General features: G+C 44.0%; 1 protein-coding gene across 1 annotated transcript in view; it reads left to right on the top strand.

The window, feature by feature from the left end:
* Positions 1–27,762, top strand: part of gulp1a (GULP PTB domain containing engulfment adaptor 1a) — a 100,100-nt gene that overhangs the window by 20,235 nt on the left and 52,103 nt on the right. The window lies entirely within an intron of this gene.

Below are 27,762 nucleotides of genomic sequence, written 5' to 3'. Positions count from 1 at the left end.
GGATTGAAAAAGTCAGTAAGTCATTCATCTAAAAGTCGAAACTTGTAAAGAATGTTAAAGGCGACCTATTACGCAAAACTCACTCTGTCGGTGCTCGTGCTCATACATTTGTGTCTTTGTTGGGCCTCCTAACATACCTACAACCCAGTCATGTTTTTGGCAGCGTTCTACTTCAGAAAACACGTCCCGGAACAAGCCGCTCAGCTTGGCGACCCGACCCCTACAAGAACCGTCCCCGTCTTGAGTAACTCAACAAACAAATCTTTTGAAAGAAAGAGGAATTTTTACCAACTGTCCGTGAAGAAACTGCAGGCGATGGAAATATTAATTATTTGAAAAATTGTTCCGCTTCTGCTGTGTGTTTCTTTCTTAAAAGATAAACAAATAAATAAATGAATCAAGTACTGTATGTGGTAGATAGACTGTGGGCTACGGTGCATGATTCGCTGTGCGTTTCGCACAAAAAAAAACCCCAACAAAAATAATAAAACAATCAAAATAGTATCTTTTATTGTAGCTGTATTTGTATTTGTATGCTGTATTTCATTTATTTTATTTTCTGAAGTTCCTTGGATGAAACAAAGAAAACATAAAAAAAATGCAAATCGTTGTTCCAGACGATTCCTGATCTTATATACGGTATATATCCTGTCCGTCTGGAGCTGATGTCTAGTCCCACGATATCGATGATATCGATAACGTGGGACTGGATATAGTCTGGGATTTTGGTTATCGTAGTATTGCAACATAGCTAAATGTTGCCTATAAGGCTGTGTTACAGTTAAGTAAGGCAAACCAAAATCCCAGACTATAGCAAATATGACATCAGGATATAGACGTGATATCGGTATCGTGATTTGAGACGAGATATGGTCTGGGGTTCGGGTCATTGTGATATTTTGATATAGTTACACGTTGTTGTCTTTAAGGAGCAGCAACTTTCTGAGCTTCATAGGCTGTTCTGATCAATAATGTCCCCATTGCTACGGTGTAATGATTGTTTATCAAATGTTTGTGTCCGGAATACCTGTCGCAATCCCCAAAATATCGACAAATGATCGGTTTTCGAGACATCTGACAAAAAAAAGGTGTCGATATCGGATTATGTCAATTCCTCCCAGCTCCCGAAGCGACCCATCCCCTCTGGAACTATTTAAGTCTTGGACGATAATTTTCCACATCTGTGTATTGATTATTGATTAAAATTGCTCCCATGAAATCGCCACTAATCACCTCCAAAATAACTTGCGATGCCATAAAATATGGTAATTGTTGCGCTCTGCCCGTCGTCTTGTCTCCTCCTTCTCTTCTTTCACCACTGTTGTGATTTCTTACACTGGGGGCTGGTCGCGTCCCCGCCACTTCTTCCGTTTCCCCCCCCCCCCCCCTCTCTCTCTATCTCTCTCTCTCTCTCTCTCTCTCTCCATCTCTCTCTCTCTCTCTCTCTCTCTCTCTCTCTCTCTCTCTCTCTCTCTCTCTCCATCTCTCTCAGTCTCTCTCTTTCGCTCTCAGTCTCTCTCTCTCTCTCTGGTGTCGCAGACATCTGTCACCGCCCCCATTTCCGTCCGAGAGGAGCGGACATTGACGATCCTAATCACATTGATTTGCCCCGTCCCTCCTCTCCTCTCGTTCTTCGTCTCTCCTCTTGTTCTCCTCCTCTCCTCTTCTCTCTTGTTCCTCTTCCTCTCCTTCCTCTCCTTCCCCTCCTCTCCTTCCTCTCCTTCCCCTCCTCTCCTTCCTCTACTGTCCCCTCCCCTGCTCTTCCTCTTCCTCTCCTCTCCTTCCTCTTGTTCATCTCGTTCCCCTCCTCTCCTTCCTCTCCTCTCCCCTCCCCTGCTCTTCCTCTCCTCTTCCTCTCCTCTCCTTCCTCTCGTTCATCTCGTTCCCCTCCCTGCTCTTCCTCTTCCTCTCCTTCCTCTCGTTCCTCTCCCCTCGTTCATCTCGTTCCCCTCCCCTCTCCTGCTCTTCCTCTCCTCTTCCTCTCCTCTTCCTCTCCCCTCCTCTCCTCTCCCCTCCCCTGCTCTTCCTCTTCCTCTCCTCTTCCCTTCTCTCCTCTTCCCTACTCTCCACTCCCCCAACTCTCCTCTCCTCCTTCCTTCCTGTAAAGAACAGAACCTTCTTGTTTCCACCATCTATCTGACATCGCTGTCAGCCACAGTCAAGATGAGGTTAAAATAAGATGAGATAAGACTTGGTTAATCAAAAAAAGGGCCTTATTAATTCAAGAAAGGAATAAGAAGTAAGGTGTGTGTGTGTGTGTGTGTGTGTGTGTGTGTGTGTGTGTGTGTGTGTGTGTGTGTGTGTGTGTGTGTGTGTGTGTGTGTGTGTGTGTGTGTGTGTGTGTGTGTGTGTGTGTGTGTGTGTGTGTGTGTGTGTGCGCGCGTAACACACTATAACTGATACACAGAGTGCTTTTAATTTACGTTGTCCTCATCCCATGTAATCTGACGGAATCTGAGGAATTAGTTCATTCGATTCTCTTCGTCAAAGTCTCGACATTTTTAACCATTTCTTTTACTCAAGCCCCGAACATGTCTGTCCGTCTGTCTATATATGGGCTCCATCTATCTATCCATCCATCTCATGCTCCCTGAATTCATATTCCCCTCTTCTTTAGAACGGTGACATCCATTGTAGCTGAGCAAACTTTTCGAGCCTTCAAATATATATAATATATATAATATATATCGAGGACTTTCCGCACAGTGGGGTTGTTTCTGGAACTCTTCGGGTCTTTTTGGAGACTCCTGACGGAAGCGTCTCTCAGCCTTTTGTCTGAGCTCATCAATGTGACGCTGGCTCGCTGTGCGGTGGTGTGCAGCGTGTCTGATTCCCGGCACATTTGGGGAGCGCCGACCCGGAACCGCAGGCCCTTACATTCTGCGGGGACGGCTCTGGGAGCCACCAGCCATGTGGAACAATAAAACACCATTATTTTCCTGAGCTGATTCATCTCGGCCTTTTTTTTTTTTAATGGGCGACAGCGCACATTAAATCAGCATGTGACTCTCCAAAGCTGATGCTATAGTTGAGCTCAGAATTTGTTTTGGTAAAGATTCCACACCTTGCTGTACAGACAGTTACTGTAGCACAAACAAAGCTTAACAGACTGCATTGAAGAAAATAGCCAAATATACAAAAATAACTTAATATATATAAATCATGTAATATACAATGAAAAAGGCAAATACAAAATTGTCAAGTATACAAAAATAACATAATATACAATGTTAAGTCTTCCCAAGTAAAAAACAATATAATGTACTTATATAGAATATTCGGTATAGTTTTTAAATTATTCACAATCAATATATTAAAGTTATGTTCAAACACACTTAGACTCATGGCCTTACCAGCAGTGGGGCGGCCGCGAATCGCACTCCGCTGTGCGTGTTTTATTTTATCTGAGAAGTAGGATACTTTATTTTACTCCGTTCCTCAGTGATCTAAACTAAAAAAGCTCCTTGCATAATGGAGCCACTTTCCAAGACACTCGCTTACGCTTCACCGTAAATAAGGTGGCAGCACTGGCAGAAACTATTTTCCATTTGCTGTGGAATCTGAATACATTAACATTATTGTGAAGGCGCTTGCAAAGCTGTGTTCAAATCAAATTTATTCTTAAATTCACCTCGTGCCATTTTGATTGATATGGGGCCCTTCACAACACTGTTTGGGAACATTGTTTGTATTGTTCAGTGTTTTGAAGTCCACACTTTCCGTCCAGCTGCACATTATTATTATTATTATTATTATTATTATTATTATTATTATTATTAGTGTGTTTTTCTTTACACATTATTACTACTAAAGCCATAAAGACGAGAAGGGAAACGATTTGTTTTTGCTATGGACGTGAACCCATGACATGATTTATCTGCGTATTTAAATAGCAGCTTACTCCAAATATCCTAAGGGTCTGGAACAAAAAGGTTGTTGACATTGACAAGGGCACAAAAAAAATTATATATATATTTATTTATATACACCCATCAGCCATATTAAAACCAACACTAATAGCGCTAATATTATGTAGGTCCCCCTCGTATCGCCAAACAGCTGTGACCCGTGGAGGCATGGACTCCACCAGACCTCTGAAGGTGTCCTGTGGTATCTGGCATCAAGACGTCAGCAGCAGATCCTTTAAGTCTTGGAAGTTGTGATGTGGGGCGCCCATGGATCAGGCTTGTTGTTCCAGAACATCCCACAGATGCTCCATCGGACCCTAACCCGGCCCATCCACATGATTTCGAAGAAAAGGTGATTCATCAAACCAGGTCACCTTCTTTCATTGCGCCATGGTCCAGTTCTGAGCCTCACGTGTCCATTGTAGGAGCTTTCAGTGGTGGACAGGGGTCATCATGGACACTCTGACCTGTCTGCAGCTACACAGCCCCATACACATCAAGCTGTGATGCACCGTGTGTCCTAAACCTTTCTATCATAGCAGCATTAACTTTTTCAGTAATTTGTGCTACAGTTTATGCTCTTCTGTGGGATCGAACCAGATGGACTAGACTTTGCTCCCCACGTGCATCAATGAATCTTGGGCGCCCATGACCCTGTTGCTGGTTCACTGTTTGTCCTTCCTTGGACCACTTTTGGGAGGTACTAACCACTGCATACCAGGAACACAAGACCTGTGGTTTTGGAGACGCTTTGACCCAGTCGTCTAGCCATCACAATTTGGTCATGGTCAAAGTGGCTCAGATCCTTACGCTTGACCATTTTTCCTGCTTCCAACACATCAACTTCAAGAACTGACTGTTCACTTGCTGCCTCATACATTCCACCCCTTGACAGGTGCCACTCGAACCAGATGAGATATGTTATTCACTTCATTATTGAGGTTTTTCAATGGCCGCTGACGATATTTAGGAAGCAGGGCAGCCGATGGCTGATATATAATGCTAATATCATATTGCTGTTGTTGGGGTTTTTTTTGCACCTGATAATATACAGCAATTTTATAATAATAAAAAATCTGACACAAAATTGCTGAACTTAAATGAGAATTGATTTACACTATTTTCTGCATTGTCTCTGTTTGCTGATGTAGCTCTGCAGCCTGTCTGCGTTGCACTTATTATAAATAAAAATCATTTCACTTTACAAAACATTACATTTATAAAAAAAACCCCATTATATATATTATTTTATTTTTGTTAGAAATGTCACAAAACCCTGATGAATGTGAAATTATATTCATTTGTGTTTTGATCATCCATTTAGAATCGGTGAGAGAAAAAAAGCATAGATACTGAGAAAATACTTAATCATCATCTCTCTGCTGTGCTCAGTCTACACTGTGAGTGAGTGAGAGGAGGCGGGGCTGTGTGGGCTCTGCAGCGGTGTGTGTCAACTCGGTGTCGGAGCAAAGAGAGAGCAAGGAAACGCAACTGGTGCCGTTATATCTGTAGTGTCGTAAATTAGTATTGAAACGTTATAAAATATTCAAAATCGAAAATCTGTATTGAAATAACGACATTACACTTGTCTGCAGACATTTTTTGTTTACCGGCCTTGTGAGTGTGAGCATTATCTCAAAATGCCACATATCAGCCAACCACTAATCTATATATATATGTATATACACACTTTGTTTTTTTCTTTTCGTTTAACAGAGTCGTGACACTAGGTTTTTTTTGTGTGTGTGTGTGTGGGGGGGGGGGGGGGGGGGGAGTTGGCAGCTAATGTGGCAAGGTTATCTGCAGAGTGATGAATGTTCTTGAGAAGGTGATGAATGTACTTTCTCGTTCCTATGCAGACGGTCCAACGGTGCTTCTCCGAAAGTTCATCGCCTTGACCTTCCTTCAGAAAAGCACAATGTACCGCAGGACGCGGCAGATAGCAACGTACAGCCACTTCGAGGCTTAACACTTCAACAGCTATGGCCCATGCCTTTACTCCTGCCTGACTTTTCCTAAATATGTGCCCTGCAAATGGCTGCATTGTTAGAATTGCAGTGGTGCACTCAGAAACACAAAAACTTTATATCTGTGTTTTGACATTTAACCAGTTGAAACTGCTAAAGCCACCTTGCAATACGTATTTGTACCAGCAGGGGTCCGTCTGCCTCTCTTCCCGCTGTGTAATGGGTCATTATGCAAAGACAATGGCATATACAATATAACAATAATAATAATGTAATGATAATAATATTTAACATTGTGATTTAAATGTAGTAATATACAGTATAATGTAATCAGTTGAGGCTCTGACCGGTGCGCTAAGACACAGCGCAGGGTTCAGGCTGAAGAGGGATTTAGAGAAAGATTTGGATTTATTTTGTTTTCTCTTTTTCCTACTTGTATGGAAAATGAAAAACGTAAAAATAACTAGTTTTTTTTTTTTCCTTCCTCCTCCAGACAGCTGTGCGTGTTTTTTACTTGTACGAAACAGATTAAACACAACCAAGGGACTGTCCGGGATCTCCGCCTCGCGTCCCCGTTCCCCGTGTCTCCAAACAAAATATATATTAATGTATCCGTGTATCTGTTTTCCTCCGTTTCCTAATTGAAAAAAACAAAACAAAAAACGGTTGCTATTGGACTTATTTTTAGTAAAACCTGCATGTTTTTGTGTTAATGTTCTTTACTTGTAAAATACCCTGCACTTCTGTAATGGGGATAATTATGCTCTCTCAGGCTCCACCCCCTCCAGGCCCCTCCCCCCTCCGCTCTGTGTGTCTCTGGTGATGGAGGCTGAATGGCCCCACCCTCTGAACAATAGGATGTGACAAGAACGGGTGCGTCACTCAACTCTGATTACCGGAAGAAAGAAATGCCACTCTTCTAGTGCTAACAACACGTAACCAATAGGGGGAAATATGATTTACAAGCCACCCCCGAGCCCTCCTTCTTCAGGCTTCCTCTCGGGATTTCTTCTCTGAGCTGTAAGAACCCAGGTGTCGTGACCTCTGGGACGGAGTGGTGCTTCAATGAGAAGTGACTAAAAGACTGGAGCTTTGAGACGATCACACTCGGTTTCCAGCCTCCGGGGGACTCCCCGTCATGGAACTACTGTTATTATAATAATACTAATAGTATAAATAATAATAGTAATTATTATTATGATTATTATTGGGGGTCCAGCCCGCATTGTGATTGTAATTGCTCAGGAAAAATTCTCTACATTTTTCAGGCTAAAACTATTTGAATCAGAACAATGGCTGAACTGGTATGTCATAAACATCTCGTGGATCAACTTTCATCCAAATCGAACCAAATACGGAGCAGAAACGAGTGAAAAACCGACCAAATTTGACCCAAATCGCAGACGCGGTCTAAGTCATCTACAACAGGGTTTAAAGTATCTGAAACAAAAAAATGACGGAAGTTACGAGCACGAGGCCCCACTAGATGAGGCCCACCCGGAGCTGACGCGGCGGGTCTTCCTAAAACGACAATTTGAACTGGAGCTCGCACTCCGCCCAACCCGGGCCGGGCGCGGCCCCCATCCCCACAAAAACATAGCGATTACATAACGAATCCGTGGTAGGAGAGCGTCCCTTGGTCCGCTCCAAACGTCCCCGCATATAATCACAGAGCGCAGATTCGAGAACCTTGGAATGTCGTGGAAATTCGAGCCACTCGGGTGGTGGTTGATGCGTGGGGTGGGATGGTTCAAGTTAAACAGAAAATACAACAACTGTCACTAAGTCTAAGTTCATTGTATAGAAGATCGATCAGCAGGCGGCACTTTACAGGTCACACAGAATAGCAAAGTGCATCTCCCCGAACCAAGTTGCTCAAGGGTTTATATCAGCTACGTCACATGGACCGTTACTTCGAAGAGGGAACGTTGCATGGCTCACGTCGACAGTTTGCAGAGGGTGTAGCCTGGGTTCCTGTCTAGACCATCTGGTGGGGTGCATTAGTCAGACAAGCGAAAGGCAACTTCCCCTTTGGTCACAAGGCAGTTTCAACTGTAACCTGGAGTACAAAATGTTCTTGTTGTTTGTAAAGCAGATATGGGCTTACAAGCAGGCATAGAGTTAGTTCAATATTTTTCCATTACAGGAACCTCCGAAACCTGTAATACGTACCTAACATGACTAAACTGGACCCTGTGTATTTCTGCCTGCAGCTATATGTATTAGTATTATTATTATTATCGTTGCTGTAATGTACTGTTATAGCTATTGGACCCGTCCGTGCGTTACAACTTTGAGGGGTATAATTGTGCATTCTGCCGCGTTTCAGCTCAAAACATGGAACCTTTGAGCTGAAACGCAACCTTTAAATAAAATCAATGTTCACCTGATGTCCAAACAAATATAACGAGTCCACGGCAACACAAATCTGAACAAATGAGCTCTCCAGACATGATTTCCCCCTTACTTTATTTTTGTATATCGTTCTTGTATTTATTCATTTTTACATAGGTAGGCTTCCATTAAACGTACCATAACTTGCATGTAGACACTGTCACTGTGATAATGTTCTTTAAGACAATGTAGAGGATATATTTGTTCAGTAATTGATCCATAGATGTATTTAAATATGCATTTATTTGTTTATTTGTTAATATTAGTGTGTGCAGCAATTTATTTATATTTTATTGCATTTCTTTTTTTTCTGATTCTTCTTCTATTTAGTTATTTATTTTTAAATAATGGTAATAATGTTGTTTACATGTGTTTTGAAATTCTGCGATGACTGAAAAACCCGAGTTGACACGGCGAGTGACGAAGTCTGGTTATCAACAGGAAGTACCACCGTCTGTGAAAAAGCCCCCATCGTCTACATCCTCTCCTCTCACTATATTTAGCTCCCTCACCAAGCTCACCATTAAAAAAAACACTCTCACTTTCCCACAAAAAGTGCACGGCGTAGCGGCTGTTGCCATGGTGCCCGACCCAAACAACTCTACATATATCTGCTCCGGAATCGCTGGGTTTTGTGGCACATGCGTGGTTTTGTATATAGTTCATATCAGTTCAGGTGTTTACATGGAATGATGGAGGAGATGCTCAAGTTCAAGATGTTTATTTGTCACATACAGTACATATACGTGCAAGCATACATTTCTGTCATGAAAAACATTGCAGCGCACCCGGAGGTTATGCACAATCAGTACTACCTGGTCAGTAACGCACTGGCACAATAATTAACTAACTAACTAACTAAACTAACTAACTGATTCCTCAAATGCAATTCAATTAGTAAATAGAATAAAACAAGAGTAGTAAAAGGGTAATATATAAAGTAGGAATACAAAATAGATAATAATAAAATCTAGTCTAATATATAGACTATTATATATATATATATATATATATATATATATATATATATATATATACATACAGATATGTGCAGTAAAGTGGCATGTGAATAAAGTGAGGTAGAGTGTTTTGAGATGTACAGTATACAACAGTACAGCACAGCAGTACAGTAACACCAAACAGAACAGCAACAGCACAGTATGCAGTAACCCAGTACAGTGGTACAGTATGCAGTAACCCAGTACAGCGATGCAGTACAGCATGCTATAACCCAGTACAGTGATACAAAATGCAGTACAGTATACAACATACGGTACAGTAAGGCAGTGGAGCCTATGTGTCTGACTCAGTGAGGGCCCCTGGTGAGTTCAGCGTTGACAGTTCCTATGGCTTGAGGACCAAACTCCGCCTTAGTCTCTCTGTCCTCGCTGTGTGGCTCGCGGAGGCGCTTGCCGGACCTCAGCAGCTGGAACAGTCCGTTGTTGTGGCGGTGAGGATCCTTCATTATCCTCCGGGCTCTGCTGCTACATCCCCTGGTCTATCGGTCCTGCAGGGAGGGAAGGGTAGTTCCAGCGGTGCGTTGGTCTTAACGCACCACCCCCTGCGGGGCCCGCCCGCCCTGAGCAGTACAGCTCCTGAACCGGGCAGTGATGTGGGCCGTCAGGTTTGACATGGAATGACGGAAGAGAAATCCCGGTCTGTCCGGCGGGTCGTGCCCGCGCTTATTTTGAGTCGAACTCGACGAAGGTGGTCGAGGTTAAGGTGCGCGGCGGACCGAGGGTGATGGGCTCCGATCCGGGGCCGGGGGGCTTTCCCGGCGTTGGTCTGTCTTGCAGAGAGGTATCGACGCACAGGCTCCTGAGCCGACCGGGAGCCGGAGTGCAGTGTCATTCCTCCCGCGGCCAAACCGATCATTATTGTTTATTATTCATCCATTTTGGCCAGCGAGCCTTTTTGTTCATTATTATAATAAAAACTTGGCAACCCGCTGCCAGAAAGACTCCGTCTCCCTCCCCAAAGCCGTACGTGTCGTTAGAGACTCCCACAGGGCGTTAACACCACAGTTGCAATATTCAGAATGCTGCCTTCACACCTTCAAGTGCACGTAAACACAGCAAAACGGAACGATAACAAAGTAATAATGATTTCTGATGCCGGGGGGTTTTATCGTGTTTAAAGTATAGTATAATATAGTAGTATTAAGTTGGGTATGATATAACATGCTATGATGATGTGATAACGATACACTTTAGTATAATACTGTAAATATAATCAGTGTATTGTAATTGTCTATTGGTAAGAAATAACCCATTCCAGATAAAGTATAGTCCAGGTTTGGATGGTATTAAGTACATTTTCCTCAGTAAATAAAGGTAACGAATAAAAGTACAATTAAATTAAACTCATTAAGTAAATAGGTTAATCAAGTAGGGTTCGGTACGTCCGGTAACATATCCACGCGGCGGTCGGTGTCGCCGTCGCCGGGGAGTTGACGTTCAAAGAAGGAGACGTCCATCCCAAAATAGATTCAGCTCATCTAGGAATAAAAAGGCACTGTTCTCTCTGCCGTTCAGAGTTGTCTGAGTGAATAATGTCAAAATCTATCGCCACCGATTCAGCCGTGCGCGGCGATGAAGTGAATCCTTAACTCTTTGACTTTTTGGAAATCGAGCTCACTATCTTGATCGAACGCCGGGAGTCAGGACCGGGCGCTTCGGTATTTTTCTCATTAGTCAGAAGCGTACGCCTTTGTTCCTTTTTTTTTTTTTTTTTTTCTCGAAACTTCACTCGGTGTAAAAGCCTTTATTTCCTCCCGGTGACATTTTAATTTTTTTCTTTATTGCATTTGTAATCTTTGTTCAACACATTTGGTTCATCTACTAAGTCGCGTCCAAAACCTGATTTATTCAGCCGCATTAAGCCTCATTTATATGTATTAGATTGTTTAAAACAGTATTTTTCAATGGCTGCGCATGAGAGCTTGCCTGGTGTGCAGAGAAAAGGTTTCCAATTACACTTAAAATCCATAAATAATGGAAACTAGCTCTTGTGTTGCAAGATCAAAACTGCAAGGCCGCACTAATTAATGTCATTCATCAGTTCCAGACAGAACAGCGGCTCCGTGTTCGTCAGAGCAAGTCTCACTTTGAAAGTGAAAACTATACGGAGTGAGTTCGATTCTTCGATTCTTCTTTTGAGATTCGGTTTTTGGCGAGTCACTCGGTTTAAAAAAAGCCGCTCGATTTACTGACAATTCGCTCTAATGGTTCAGTCGGTGCAGCGCACGGCGAGCGAGGGAGGGCTTCCCGAATGATCCGTCAAAATTAGTTATTACGGTGGAATGCAAAGAGTAAATTATTCACAGCCTCAAACTGCGATTTGGTCCCTGGTCGTCATTTTCATTTTGAGTCTAAATTTCAATGTTTTACCGGAGCGACTCCATACTCCTGAGTCATTTAAAAGTGTTGTTCGTTTTAAACGAATCGTTTGCCAACCTTTCATCATTCGTCATCATTGTTGAGCCATACTAATAAGCACAGTTCTATGGGTTTGTGCCATTTTGGGGATGTTTTTTATGTGGTTTGACAGGATGGATTTGTGCTGCCGTGGGATTATTTCACCATAAAAAGCTCTTGCCATGGCAGAATGAAGGTTGAAGAACACTGGTTTAAACGTCACCGTACCAGCAACATATAGAGAAAAGGAAGGCGTGTGTCTCTAATCGCATTCCCAGTGTGTGATCGCAGACTGTCGAAGGCAATTTGTTCAATAAGAGGACTCCCCCTGCCACTCCATCCCCAAATGTGTCCTTGTCCCTGTAGTTGCCACAGAAACGCATTTCCTATTGACTTTTTTCACTTGTTGCTGGAGTGGTAATCCATACAAATAAACCCCCCAAAGCACAGGCGCAAACAAGGCCGCGCGCCGACGGGATTTGAGGCCGCAACGCCAAGCACAGCCTGGACGGGAAACGTTGGCGGGTGGGGTCGGGCGGCTTCCGTACTTATGTGACGGCGCAGGGTGCAGGTTTGGTTTTTTTTTCGTTTTTTGTTTTTTTTCCCGTCATCAATAATACAAAGCGGCCCGCTGTGTGCGAGGTGGGGGCGGGGACTCATTAAGTCTCCTCCTGCTCACGTGGAATCCCGGTTTCGCCCGGCGCCACAACACAGAAAATCAATTATTGTGTAAAGTGGGTCAGGATGCAGAGTGGTGCAGGGAGGAGGCTGCCTGTGTTTCCTGGATGCATGCGTCTGATCTGGCGGCCTGCAGGAGAACTTACAGGGAACAACATGGACGCTCGGCTCGCAGGGCAAGGCTAAGTTTATTTTTTTGTTTAAAATTTTTTTCCATAAGATTAGATTAGATTAGATTAAACTTTATTGTCACTTGCAGAGTACAGGTACATAACCAATGAAATGCAGTTGACGTTGAACCAGAAGTGCAAAAGAAGCATTTAAATACCAAAGTGCTGTTTGAGTACAGTGTTTCTGTGCAGTTATGTAGGCAAAAGAGATGTATTATGTACAATAGTGAAAGGTTATAAATACAGGTTTGTCAGGAGTATAGAGGGATTATTTACAGAGAGTACAAATAGACATTCTATATAAATACTATATATATACATTTAGTATATCTATGTCTATCTATGAATCTATGGATATTGTGCAGGTTTTGGTCAGGTTATGGAATATAAAAAGAAAAAGTTAAGTTAAAAAAAGTATTGTGCAGTTTTTTGGTAAATGTAAACAGGTGAACATTGCAGAAAGTGAGATGCAACAGGTAGGCAGGTAACAACAGGTAAGCAGGTAAAAACAGGCAAGCAGGTAACCATTTAAAAGTCCAGTGCTGGAGGGGGGTGGGGGTTTATTCAACAGTGTTACAGCCTCTGGAAAGATGCTGTACTTGAGCCTGCTGGTGCGGGAGCGCAGGCTCCTGTATCGCTTGCCAGATGGGAGAAGGGTGAAAAGTCCATGGTTGGGGTGGGTGTCATCCTTGACAATGGATTTGGCTTTGTTTAAGCAGCGGTCATGGTATGTGATGTGGATGGGGGGGAGTATACAGCCAATAGTCCTCTGGGCAGAGTTGACTACTCTTTGTAGTGCCTTGCGGTCGGCAACGTTGCACTTACCGTACCAGACAGAGATGCAGTTTGTAAGTATGCTCTCAGTGGTACAGCGGTAGAAGTCCGATAGAATCCTAGGACAAAGCTGTGCTTTCTTAAGGGTCCGTAGGAAGTGAAGGCGCTGAAGGCACCACCACAGTGGTGTCATCTGCGAACGCAGTCGTGAGTGAAGAGAGAGTAGAGCAGAGGGCTCAACACACAACCCTGCGGCACGCCAGTGTCCAGGGTGATAGTGGAGGAGGAGAGACTCCCCAATTTAACAGCCTGGGGTCTGTTAGTAAGGAAGTCCATAATCCAGTTGCAGAGTGAGTTGCTGATGCCAAGCTGGCTGAGCTTGGAGATCAGCTTGGAGGGGATCACAGTGTTGAATGCAGAACTAAAGTCAATAAACAATATTTTAACATATGTTTTGGGGCTATCCAGGTGGGTGAGGAGCACTGTGGAGATAGCATCCTCTGTTGATCGGTTGCGTCGGTAGGCAAATTGGGGAAGGGGGCAGGCAGGCTTTCAGATGTGAGGGGACCAGCCTCTCAAAACATTTTGCAAAGATGGGTTTCAGTGCAACAGGGCGGAAATCGTTCAGTTCCTTGGCTGTAGAGTGTTTAGGCACCAGAACAATGGCGGCAGATTTAAAACTGTGGGGGACTGTAGATTGGGCTAGTGACATGTTGAAGATGTCAGTGAAGACACCGGCCAACTGCTCAGGCTCGCACCACACGTCCGGGGACTCCGTCAGGGCCAGCAGCTTTCCGAGCATTCACCCTGCTCAGGATGTCGCAGACCTCTGAGGTGGAGAATTGCAACGTGTCCCCGTCTGGTGGAACAGCTGACTTGAAGGCTGCCTCCTTGTTTTCCCAATCAAATCGAGTGTAGAAGTGGTTCAGCTCATCTGGGAGGGAAGTGGAGGAGGGTGGGGGAGAGTTGCATGGGGATTTGTTGGTGTGTGGATGTAGGCCTTGCCACATACGCCGGGGGTCGGAGGAGTTGAAGTGCTCTTCTATCCTTTGCTTGTAGTTGTGTTTGGCCCTGGATATTCCTTTCCTCAAATTGGATCTGGCAGAGCTGTAGGCCTCCTGGTCTCCCGACCTGAAGGCTGCGTCACTGGCCTTGAGAGGAAGACGAACTTCTTTGTTCATCCAGGGTTTCTGGTTAGGGAATAATTTCACTGTCTTATGTGTCGTCACTCCCTCTGCACACTGGTTGAGGTAATCCATGACAGATTTGGCTACTGTGTGAATGTTGGTATGAGAGCCCTTGGTGGCATCAGCAAAAAACCCTTTCCAGTCAGTGTGTTGGAGCTGTTCTTGAAGAGTGGGATCTGCATCTTCCATCCAGACTTTAAGGGTCTTGGTTATTGGTTTCACACATTTAATGAGTGGGGAGTATTTTGCCGTGAGAAACAGAGAAATGTTATCGGACTGACCAAGGTGGGGGAGGGGTGTGACTTTGTAAGCAGCAGCAACATTAGTATAACGATGGTCTAGAGTTTTACTGCCTCTTGTGAAGCAAGTAACATTTTGGTGAAATTTAGGGAGAACAGTTCTTAGGTGAAGATAGAGCGTCCTTCTAGTTCCACCACACTTGTTGGAATGTCGTTGTTAAGCCAAGTTTCTGTGAAAAACATGACGTCACGGTCCATAAGGCTTTTCTGAGTGAGGGTCCATATCTTGAGTTCATCCAGCTTGTTGAACAAAGAACGCACGTTGGCGAGGAAGATGCTAGGCAACGCAGTTCGGAGCGGGTTTAGTCTTAGCTTAGCACGCACTCCCCCTCGCTTACCCCGTCTCTGCCTGCGGTCGCGTCTCTGTCTACGAGCCTTTCCGGTCGGTAAGAATTGTCCATCTGGTCGCGGTGATCTGATCAGCTCCTGGAGGGAGCTGTTCGAAGTTGAACGGGTGATCCAAAACTAAGTTCTTGCAGCTTTGATGTTTATCCAATGGTGAGTTTCTGTTGTAGGTTCCTTTCGCTCGAGTGTTTCGAGTGAAAACAAGCAGGATAGTCAGATAAATAAACACTAATTCGCGAAAGCCGGAGAGACGCCAAGCCGCGTGTTGTGCAAGCGCCGCCATCTTAGCTGAGGAAATTATCTGATAGATTTCTGACTGAATCGTAATCTTTTTTTTTTTTTTCCATTGATCATGAGATCAAATGCAAATTACATAAGAAAGGAGAGCGATTACGGAGGTCAATATATTTTGACCCCCAAATTTCAAAATAGTAAAATTTCTAATTCTATTTTTCCTTCTTTAGATTTATTTAGTTGCTTTTTGTTCATTTTTAGGTTCATATGAATTGTTCATTCTTTATAATTTGGTTATTCTATATTGCCACTTTTGTATTGGTCATTTTCGATCCATTAGGTTCAACATTTTTTGTTGGGTTTATTTTTACTCTTTATTGTTCATTTCTAGGCTTATTATTATTTTTAGTCTATCTTCTAGTTAATTTTGATTTATTGCATATTGGCATTCTAATTTTATTCTTATTACTTTCTTATTTATATTAGCTTTTTTGTTATTTTCCTCCAGGGATGAGATGTGTCTGTCTAACTGTCTGTCTGTCTGTCTGTCTGTCTGTCTGTCTGCTGCACGTCTACATCTATCTATCCAGGGTTCATGGCTGCAACGCGGGTGGCAACCCCATCGCAAAACAAGAATCAAACAAAAGTGAATTACTTGGTACTATTAATATTATTACCAGTATTTATCCCTTCTAAATGCGGCTGCAACGGCCTTTTTAAGAAGCGTGTATAAAGTCTTTACGCTTCAGAAGCAAATGTTTTGCGAGGACGACGGGGCTGTTTGCAGAGCCAGCTGCTTGGAGAGCTCATTACCGCCGCCAATAAATCCTCTTCTCCACGCCTCTCGACGACGCAACGCGAGCGCTTACCGCTTTTCGTTTTCTCTTTGATCGCGCGGGTCACGATACCACGGGCGCCGCGCGGGATCTGAGCTCTGTCCCCAAGCTACCGACGCCCGGGGCAGGACGGGTTCCGCCCCCGGGCTGGAAGAGGAGGTGGACTGCATCTGGACAACGTGTCGAAAGAACAAAATATCGCTCATTCACGGGAAACGTTGACTATTTCTGTGCAGGCAACCTGCCCGTGCCCCCTTTTTTCTCTTGACTCGTTTCAGTGTATCATGGAAAATTTGGAGACATCAAATTGATTAAGCCCTGGCTCACCTCGTTTCTGCTTTATCCTGTCGTTTAACAGCAGAACGTCCGTGCCAGGCGTGCCTTTTTTTTTTTTTTGGAACCTCGAGACCTTCATGCTCACGCAGGATTGGGCTTTAGTTATTGCTTGCCAAAAGGGAGCAAAGGAGGAAGGAAAGGAGGAAGGATAGAAAGGAGGAGGGAAAGGAGGGAAGGAAGGAAAGGATGAGCGAAGGAAAGAAAGGAGGAAGGAAAGGAAGACAGAAAGGAAGAAGGAAGGAAAGAAAGGAGGAGGGAAGGAAGGAAAAAAAGAAGAAAGGAAAGAAAGGGCATAATGACGGAACATGCAAACAGACTCTGATTTGACCTCGGGGTTTGTTTGCAGATTGTTCTGTCAACATTGTGGCGTCCATCATTCGTTTTCGCAGAAACCTTCTCCTTGGTCTGATCAAAAGCCACAAAATGTGCACAGAAGTCGTGAGGCCGACACGACTTCTATTTATAATGCCTTGTTTTTCTATGCAAAGTCATTTGCGGTAATGGCATAGTTCATATTGCAACGCTGACAGGAGCCATATTTGCTTGTGCTCGTGGGCTCGGGGGTGGCATGATGCATGGCGGTGCCGGATTTTGCGGTTACAACAGCACAACACTGTGCAGCTCAGAAATGGATCGTGAGAGAACCAGACGCGCTCCCTCAGCCCCAGATGGCAGAACCACCAATCCAACTTTTCTTGGGCGCCCCAACACGGAGGGCGGGCCCGGGCGCGGAGCTTCAGTCGCCGCGGCGGGAAAAATGGGCAAAAAGGACGAAAATAAATAGACGAAAAGCTCGGATCGCCGCCGCCGCCGTCTGTTAAATTAGCCAAAGGCCAAACAACCTTGGGAAACACATGAGCAGCTCCGCCTCGTACAGCCAGCCTGCCGGCTCTAAGGCAGAGCATTGGAATTACTAATGGCACAAAAATGATTTATTAAGTATTGTTGCGGAGAGCTTAACAGGGTCGGGTGCTCAACGTTATAAAAACAAGGGCACACGGAACAAGATTTTAAAGTGGAATTTCCGGCATAAGCTGTCGAATTTTGGCAAACCATTAAGCGGGGTGGGACTGGTTGTCCTCCCCCCAGAAACTTCGAGTGTCAACCACTTCACTTCCTGCACACTGACAAATTTTCTGCATCAGTTTAGGGGGTGCATGTTATAAATCTTGAAATCTCCCCCTATGCATGTATGTACTGTATATGCATGTATGTATTCTGTCCATCGGTTTCTTCCGACACCAATTCCACCTTTATTGGTGGAACAACCCGACCAATGAGGACGGACACGTTGAGAAAGTGTACCTCATCAATTCATATCTTGCCCAGCAAATAAATTTGCTACCTGCTCGTCGTCAGACTTCCTCTCTTCCCTTCAGCTAAATAAAGCCGTTTGTTCTGGAATATGTGACTCACTGAAACGCGAGGGTCGCCAATAATGTCAGGAAAGGAGTTATCGACTTCTTTTTTCCCCACTACAATCACACAGCGGTGCTCGCTTAAACATGTCTTTTATATGGTCTTATATTAGTGTACAGTACTTTATCCAAAGTTGACAATTGATATTCGAATTTAGAAAAAAAAAAGCTGAAAAAAAAACAAAACCTGCTCCTCTCTGCCTTCTTTGCAAAGCTCTCCGGGAGAGACGATCCCCCCATTAGCCAGGTCTGTCGGCTTGGGGACCCCTCTATTAGTCCATATGTATTACAGCTGTTTCCAGCTAAATCTCTATGCCCATTCACGCAACACAAAAAAAAATACATATATATATATAATAAAAATGGGACTAAGCACATAAAGGGGCAGGTTCTTGACACCACCCCCCTGCACATGCCTGCTGTGGGCGAATAGAAAAATCTATAACAAATTGTTAAAGTCAAAATTGTTGTGCTCGGCTTGCACATTTGGCGCCGAAGGGACATTCCGAAATTTGTGCATCGTTACACCTCTAATGTGGTTAATGGCAGAAGGCGCCGCATCGTCCCGTAGGGAGCGATGTGATACGTCTGCAGAGGCCTCTCCCATCCCTTCTTTGTGTCTTTTCTCCACCTCCCATCTACTCTCCAGCCTTTAATCTGCACGGCTTTTAGTTTTTTTTTTTATGACCGGGCGTCAGCGTACTTCACAGGGACGGACACACAAATCCACTTTGGGAACAGTCGGCGCTCATCATCTGGTACATCTGGGGCATGGACTAAAATGAAGGGAATCTGCATGATTCATGAAGCCCACGTTGTTGTTGTTGTTGTTGTTGTTGTTTCTTTTCCTTTTTTTGGATAAAAGTAAGGAGAATTTCCAGCAAGATTTGTGAATGAGATCCCAATATTTGTGTTGGATCTGCCAAATGTGCATCTTGGTTTTGTCATTGTGGCTGACCAGCTCATTTGCAATCAGATTTGAGGAGCATGGAAGAGCGATTGACCTGGAGGTTTTTGGAAGGTTTAGGTTCAGTCCAACATCTATGGCACCGGTATAAGTCAAAGCCAAAACCAATTAGTAAATGTGTCCATGGAGCATTTAGTGGCAAAGGTTATCTTGACCAAGGTGTCATAACAAAGGGATCCAACATGGGCCTTCTGGTTTGGGACGACCATACCCACCACCTAACTAACCATGAGTTTACTCAAACCCAAACCCGAAATGATTAAGCACTCCCCTCCTTACAGTGGTCTTGTAATTTTCATATGCACAAAAAGGTCTACCTATCAATCTAAATGAGACCTTTTTCCCCAGATCTCTCCCTTCATTTATGCAAACATTAGATGCAGTAATTGTTTTTATCCGCCCTAAAAAAATGACATTTGTGTATATGAAGAGTTGAGAAATGATGGGATCGGTCGGAACAGCAGATGACCTCTGCTTCACCAGGTTCACGCCGTTCCTGTCCTCCTCCCCATGATCTGTGTGAATGACAGATTCTGGCCAGCGACCAATAAAACCCAACAGCTTGAACCTATTTCCCTGGCTTCTCCAGGACGTACCGTACTCTTTCTCCAGATGTTCCCCGTCACAATTTAGTGAGTGTGGCGTCGGTATGACATTAATAAAAAAAGTATGTGGAATTATGTCGGCCGTTCGAAACGTTCTGCAGCAAAACGTCAATTACGCAATGGCAATGTTAGAAATGTCATCCACTTAGTTTCTCTCAACCTGCTTCCCTGAGCGTCCACTTTCCTGCTGTGAAATCGGAAGATAACCCCTCCCGAACGGAGGCTTTGTTTTTGGAAGTGGATGAGAAATTGCATCTTTAGACCTTTTTATCACGATGGAGCGGCAGGTGACGATAGTTAATAAATGCACATGGACAGAGGGCTTTTCAAATGCCATTGTGTGTCCATTGGACGGCCTTGTTCAACTTCTCTATTGAAAAAGGAGAAGTGGTCTCGGCCGTCCGTCTGTCTGTCACTCCCTCCGTCTGTCTCCCTGTGGACAGAAGTCCGGCTTTCTAGCCATGTTATTTCTCGATTTTGCCTGGAGACATTTTCGCTGGGGTTCAGTAAGCTATACTTAAGCTCACTAAAACAGCCCTTTTAGCTTTCGGTTTCCATTGTTGCCCATTTGAAGCAGAGTACATGTCGGTTATACGACATTTTTATAAACATCCTGCATTACAAAGGTAATGACAGCAAAACACTGAATATACAACATGCACAGCCAACAAAGCTCAGTCTATAAAGGAAATAACAGTACAGAGGGGACTATGGGGACTGGGGGTTCAAGGGGACTCAGGGTTTAGTGGGGGCTTGGGGCTCAGTGGGGTTAAGGTGGGACTGGGGGTTCAGTGGGGGCTTGGGGTTTAGGGGGGACTGGGGGTTCAGGGGGTACTGGGGGTTCGGTGGGGGCCTGGGGTTCAGGGGGGACTGGGGATTTAGGGGGACTGGGGGTTCAGGAGGTACTGTGGGTTCGGTGGGGGCGTGTGGTTCAGGGGGGACTGGGGGTTTAGGGGGACTCGGGGTTTGGTGGGGACTAGCGGTTCATGAGGTGTGGGCTCATTGAGGTCTGTCCTGCTGACATTCTACTCTGGAAAGGTTTGGATCAAACGACCCTCTACTTCCATACCCAAAGCATTTCAAGGTGTCTGACGTGGCGTAAACCGTGTAATCCATCTCCTCGGTTCTGAATTTCAATGCTATTTTTTGTTCCGTTGCATTGTTCTTAAAATCCTTGAAGACTCGTCTTCCAAACTAAAAAATGTGTTTAAGCTGAGGAGCTTTGCAACCCAAGGAAATCAAGTTAATGGGGGAGGCAATCGGCCCGAACCTGGCCTGCTCCTTTCCTAACATTTCATTAGTGATGGATGGGGGCACATTGGAAATGGTCATTGTTTTGGCAGGGTTCGTCGGAGGGAGAGCAGGCACCAAAGTGCCCTGCCTGACGACTCCGCTTTCTACAAAACCCTTCACATTATCCACGCTGTCCAGAAAAACCACCGCCCCGCTGCACATTGTGGAAGCGAATTTGACAGAGTAGCAGCCTACCTTCTCCCCCGCCGCGAAACCGTACTCCTCCATGAAGCAGCTGATCACCGGGGACCAGCTTCTCCGCATGCACGAGCTGCCGGCATGTGCCCAGCAGCGACCACAACAAGCAAACAAACTAAACTAGAAAAAAAACAAACGGCACAAAACGGGAAATAAACTAGGCGATCGTAAGGGACGCAACAAAACTAAAGTAGAAAGGAAGGTGGCTATCGGCGGGTGGACCCGCGTCGGGCCGACCACCAGAGAACTTAACGGGCAGCGACCCGTTAAGTTCGGGGGAGACGGAGGCTTCCTACAACTATACAATTTTACATAATTTTACGCCACTGATCGGATGCTCTCGTCCAAAGCAACTTTTAATGAGAACCTTTTGTAAGAGCACAGAAAATCCCAGCCACAGCTAAACCTTCAACAGGAATAAGCAGCATGAGTAGAGTTTGGGATTTTGTTGTTTTTCTTTCTCAACGAGAAAGTAACTTATAAAGGGAAGGGGAAAGATCCTCATGAGGTCGATGAGAAGAGGTGCATGTAGGGTCCAGGCAGGTGGTCTCCGTAGGTTGGAAAGCGGGGCCACCCAACCGGGCTGCGGGATTGAAAGACTGTGGATTGCAGAGCACCACCACACTGGGGAACTATTGGCGGTTAAAGAGAATTGCCCAAAGAAGAATTCCTTGTGGCGAGGCGCAGCGGGCCATCATAGAACCAGCGGTTCTCTTGACTGTGTGCGTACTGGGAAAGGTTTCAAGGCCACACGCGCGGCCTTCCTTCCTTTCATTAAGCTTCAAAATTACGGTTGTTTTGAAGGTACGACATTGAGGAAATGAGGCCAAACGGGTGTTATTTGTTTGTAGAACATCCTCCAGGAGGCCTGGGTGGATGGTAAAGGGCGAAGCAGCTTGGTTGACGTACAACTCATCCCTTATCTCGATATCTAGCAGGATGGCTGCTTGGAATTCCAGTAGGGATCTGTCTCTCCCCACAGCTTGTCTACCACCCTAATCACATTAGTGCATATTGGCTTGTTATGATTTAGCTCCGTGTTGTAAAAGATCAAATTGATGCTGCTCGGGTTTTGATTGGTGGAGGGCAGATTACTGTGACAGTCGCCAGCTTTGTGTTTTTGGAAGCAGTTTATTGAAGCGCTCACCCTGGATGGCACGCCAAGACGGAAGTGGAGAGAATCTATTTTCTGCTCTTCTTGAGCTGAGGGAAGATTGGAGAATTTTTGTCATGTCTGCTTTGTCTCCTCCAGGATGGAAATGACAGCGTGGAGGGAAGGCACATCTTCTCACAACGGCGGGAAATTTACTTTCAAGACACCTAATAATTAAGCTTCTCTTCCACGTCTGACAGGCTTTGAATCCGTAAACAGCTTTTGATCGTTTCTATTTTCATCCTGCGCTCTGAGGTGTAGTTTGATCTCGTTTTCACTATTTATTACATTATTTGTTGATGAGTTGTGTTGTTTGTGTAATTTTGGTAGGTGGTCACAGCAGTGGTGCCCAACCCTTAGCCCTGGGGCCCCACAATCAACCTGTAGACTCCTGTGATGTGGGCCACCGACAGATGATGAATAAATTAAGATGTATTCAAAATGAATACATAAAAATAATAATAATAATAATAACCTTTATTTATACAGCACCATTATTACATGACATGCAACTTAAAGTGCTTTACATTAAAATAGTTAAATTTCTTTGAATTGAAAAATATTTATTTTGAAGTTAACCGTTTATTCATCAGTCTATTTTATTTTGGTCAAATAGGTAAATTAAATATTCAAGAAAAAACAGGGGGTAGGTGGCGGTAGAGGAGACGGCATCTTTAACAGACAACGACATAAAACTCGGCTCATCACCCAGCAAGACTCGGTTCCCTTCGTTCCTAAAAAAGAGCCGTTCATAAGAATCAGATTGTTCGTGAACGACGCGACACTACAGTCGAAGCAACAGAAGTATCCATGCTCCCACCCATCGGGCGCTGCACCGGTCCTTCAGGGAACTCATACCCTCCTCGTTCTCCGCTGCGGCCCCCCCCGGAGCGGTCCCCACACTTAAAACATTTCATGGTCCCCCATGCGGGGCAAAAAGGTAAATAACTTCTAAATGGGATATGAAATGATCGAGTGATACACGGATATTCCTGTTCATTTATGCACCAGCGTCTGGAACTTCGACGCGTGTCCCATCGCGCAGGTAAAGGGGCCAAAATTTGTGTGTCGACCCGGGTGTCCTGTTCACATCAGAGCCGATCGGAGGAGGAGCCGATTAAAACCCGAGTCCGCTGCTGGGTCATTTGACGCGGGATTGAGACCTGGGTGTTTCCTTTCCTACTAATGACAAATTGGATGTTAGCGGGTGTTACCGTGTTTTGGAGCAGTGGGGAAAAGGGAATTGAATATTATGAAGGAGGTCAATACACTGCATGCTCCTCATGTTTTTCTCTGCCCCCTACTGACTGCTTATGTGAGCGCTTTAAATCGTTTGCGTTCTCATGTGGATGGATATATTTTTTTTGATAACAGATAACAGAGGGGCATTTTCAGAAATACACATACATGAGGACAAGGCCTCAAACATAAAAATGGCAGTATACAGTATAAATAATGAACCTAAAATCAAACGATGAACCATGAACCTCCAGGTTGAACATTTTGAAATGTCAGGAAATGGCCACCGTTGTCTGCCTCCTTTAGGTGACGGCACTTTTTGTTGATGAACTGTCTGTTCACACACAGTGGTGTGTGGTGTAGGGTGTGTGGTATGCAGTGTGTGCAGTGTGTGTGGTGTTTGTTGTGCGGTGTGTGTGGTGTTTAGTGTCTGCGGTGTGTGTGGTGTGTGGTGTTTGTTGTGCAGTGCGTGTGGTGTGCCGTGTGTGTGGTGTGCCGTGTGCAGTGTGTGTGGTGTGTGTGGTGCTTGTTGTGCAGTGCGTGTGGTGTGCAGTGTGTGTGGTGTGTTTGGTGTGCTGTGTGTGCGGTGTGTGTGGTGTGTGTGGTGTTTGTTGTGCAGTGTGTGTGGTGTTTAGTGTGCCGTGTGTGTGGTGTGTGTGGTGTTTGTTGTGCAGTGTGTGTGGTGTGTTTGGTGTGCCGTGTGTGCGATGTGTGTGGTGTTTGTTGTGCAGTGCCTGTGGTGTGCAGTGTGTGTGGTGTGTTTGGTGTGCCGTGTGTACGATGTGTGTGGTGGTTGTTGTGCAGTGCGTGTGGTGTGCAGTGTGTGTGGTGTTTGGTGTGCGTGTGTGCGGTGTGTGTGGGGTGTGACAGATAGAAGATCCGTCCCCAAAAGCCACGGAAAACCCGGCGCCATTTTCTTGTCACCTTGCATCTCATGTCACCTCGGCACCGGAGAGGCCTCCTGGTCTCTCTGCACCATCTTGCTTCAGCATTGTTTTTAGTTTTTCATATACATATATATTTTCATGCCCTTTCATCTTTGTTATTTACTGGTTTTTGCAGTTTGTGTCTGTTTTTTTCGAGGGTTAGTACTATTTCTCAATTTTGAATTCTTAACGTTATTGTTGATGCAAATGAAAATGCAAATGAAAATATAAATCATAATAAGAGAGGACATAATATGTCTTCTCTTATTATGATTTATATTTCATTTGCATTTTCATTGTTCAGGAGTATCTCACGAACAATTTGTACCATTTTTACAATTATTGTTTTTATTTTATTATTTTTATCTTTGTATATAGTTTTAATTATTTTGATGATAAATTCTTAAATTGTTTTACCTTTTGATTTTAGGTTGAATTATTAACATTCCTATATAAAAATATAAATCGTCGATAAGAAAAGGAAGTTAAAAATGATAAAATGATAAAAGTTATCTCTCCCGGACAAGGTTAAAACCACACGCCCCAAACCGCTAAATAGATATTTAACTAAAAATAAAAAAGGTCAGATCGCAAAGTGACATTGACGTATTGGACTCGCAGTGTTTTTGGAAGTCAGTGTTGGTGCTGGGGTTATATTCTGCTGAGCTGCTAGTTTAACCCTGAGAGCTGCTGCTCTAAGCACGAGCAGCGATCAACTCAATGTCTGAGTTGGCAAAACTCACTCCAAACTCTCTGAGAGTTATTGGCGCTCCTCCGCCCATCCAGCAGTAAAATAAATAAAGATCTGTTTTTTTGTAATATCCTTGTCCGGTAGGTTGGGTTGAGACCGTGTACGTTGATAATTTCATTTCTGATATTCATTTCTATTTCCTATCAACTGCCAGGCTGGTCCATGGCGTAAAAAAACCTGTGCTAGTATATTTGGGCGAAATGTATGGAAGACACTTAACCATTTTACTCAAAATTAATTTCCCATCTTCCAAATACCCCTTTTCATAATAATCATCGGCCTCATTTCCCATTGTCACTTTTCTGAAAGACATGCTATCCCAGTGCCAATTACCCCAAAGACCTTTTTTTTATAATAATGGGTGACTTTAATAAAAAAGATGGAATTGTAATAAATGGCTATTATGAAATATTTATAATACTTATTTGAATGTTTTCAGGGAAAAGGTTAAGATAAGATAGAACTTTTTTTTTCAATTCCCAAGGGAAGGAATTCAGAAGCTCAATGAGAAATGTGAAGTAACCGTATAAAAAAGTAGTGTTGTACACACTAATAAAATATATAAATACAATATATTAGTAGTAATAGACAGCCAAGAAATACAATGTAGATTTACAATGAAATAAAAATAGGCAAAATATATATGTTATTATTATTATTATTATTATTATTATTATTATTGCTGTTGTTAGTATTATTATGGAAGTATTGTTGTTATTATTATTATTATTATTATTATTATTATTATTATTATTATTGTAAGTATTGTTATAAATAAATCTTTATTTGGCCAGGTTAGGTAAGTCCCATTGAAATTACAAGTCTCTTTTTCGAGGGAGCCCTGGCCATGCAGTGTCTCAAACAACATACAAGCAAACATTAAAAACACAGAAAATAAAACGTACAGTAGCAACTTACCGCGTCATATGCCTAAGAAGACAGCCAGGAGGAAACGGATCGGGCTAAGGAAGCAATTACAAATTCCAATTGAACTTGCCTCCAAACCTTTCGCTTTATTTTTAAATGCCCTAACCGGGTTCCGCTCGTCTTGCTGCAAGTCTGTCCGCAAGTAGGTTCCAGGCTGCAGGGGCAGAGAGCACAAAAGCCTGTTCGCCAAATTCAATGCGAACCTTCGGGACGGACAGTGGGAGGGTGTCATTTGAGCGCAGACAATGGTGACTAGTTTTGAGCGAGATAAAATCCACAGAGGCAAGAGGGCAGCAGACCAAGAATGGACCTATAAATAAATGCGTCTGCGCACTCTGGCGTGTAGCGTGCAATGGTGACAAAGCTCAGAGCGCTGTTGTATACAGTGTCCAGCCAATGGGGAGGCATCTGGCAGAGGCGTGCATGTGCAACAGATCACCATGGTCAAGCGAGGGAAGGAACGCAGCCTCGACCAATTTTTTCTTTTTTCCCCGGCAACATCGGAAAAGCAGGATTTTGTTCCTAAAATAAAAGCCTAGCTGGAGCCGCCGTTTCGTGACTAACTTTTCAGTGTGAATTTAAAAATGTAAATGATCATGAATTAAAATACCCAGATACTAGGGGCGCGCGTCTCTCCCTTATAAGATGATACGTATCTAGATACAAGGGCTGCGAGACAATTCAGTGACGCTACATTTTAATGTACAGTTATTTCTCGATCTTTTTGTTTTTCGTTAGTTTCTACTTGTGTGAAAGGAACCTTTTGGACCCAGCTAAGGGGCTGTCCCGCGCCACCTTTGATCGGGAAAGTGGGATTGCGTAACGGAGAGGGAGCGGTCTCCGGTCCACTGCGCCGTTCCGTTGCCGTGAAATCGCTACGGCCTTACTAGATACTTGTACCGGGGCACAAATTCGATCTGACTGCCCTGTCAGGTTACAATATTAGGAAGAGGAGCCCGCGTCTTCCTTGCATTAGAAAACGAGAGAAATTTCTTTTTTTTAGCATTTAACACGAGTTTCATTTCGAACCACCGCGACTCTGCAGTAAGACAGGAAGACTGCGGATACCCGAGGGATTGAGCAAGGGTGGCACCACGGGAGTAATTGACGGTATCGCCGGCGTAAAAAAATTGAAACCGTGCAATTTGACCAAGGCCATAGTCAACAAAGGAGGACCCAAAACAGAACCTTGGGGGACCCCCCCGGCGCAACGTGTCGTACACTGGAGGAAGTGCCATCAAATTGAACACGTTTCAGGGAGGTGATTTTGAAACCAGCCAACAGCCTGCTCAGGATAAGGTGGTCAACTGTATCGAAGGCCTCGGAAAGATCGATGAAAAGAGCGGCGCAGGTTTTTTTAAGTGGCATTATGGATGCTAAAATATACAGTAAATATCAACGGATGTACTTCGTGGGATGAATAAATATTAATTCAGTCATTCAGCTAAATTATGGAAGGAGGAGTCTGAGGTGTCAAGTTAGGTTTGGAGAAAGCAATCAATTTGCCATGCGTGACTTATTTTAATCGACAGGAACTTGCATAGATAAGAATATACCTGTAGAGACAATTAATTAAAGCAGAACTAGTCTATAGGCTAAGCTGGAATCAGATAGAAATAGAAAATATCCAATATGAATCGCCAAATATACAAAAATAGCCAAATAAAAAACTATGTGGCAGTGTGGCTGCTAGTCCAGTAGAATGAGTGGAATGGGTGGGTATAAAATAGAGATAGATACT

The sequence above is a fragment of the Zeus faber genome (assembly GCF_960531495.2).
Source record: "Zeus faber genome assembly, chromosome: 18".
NCBI lineage: Eukaryota > Metazoa > Chordata > Actinopteri > Zeiformes > Zeidae > Zeus > Zeus faber.
Note: the sequence above shows the minus strand (reverse complement) of the source record. Positions and strands in the feature narration are given on the sequence as shown.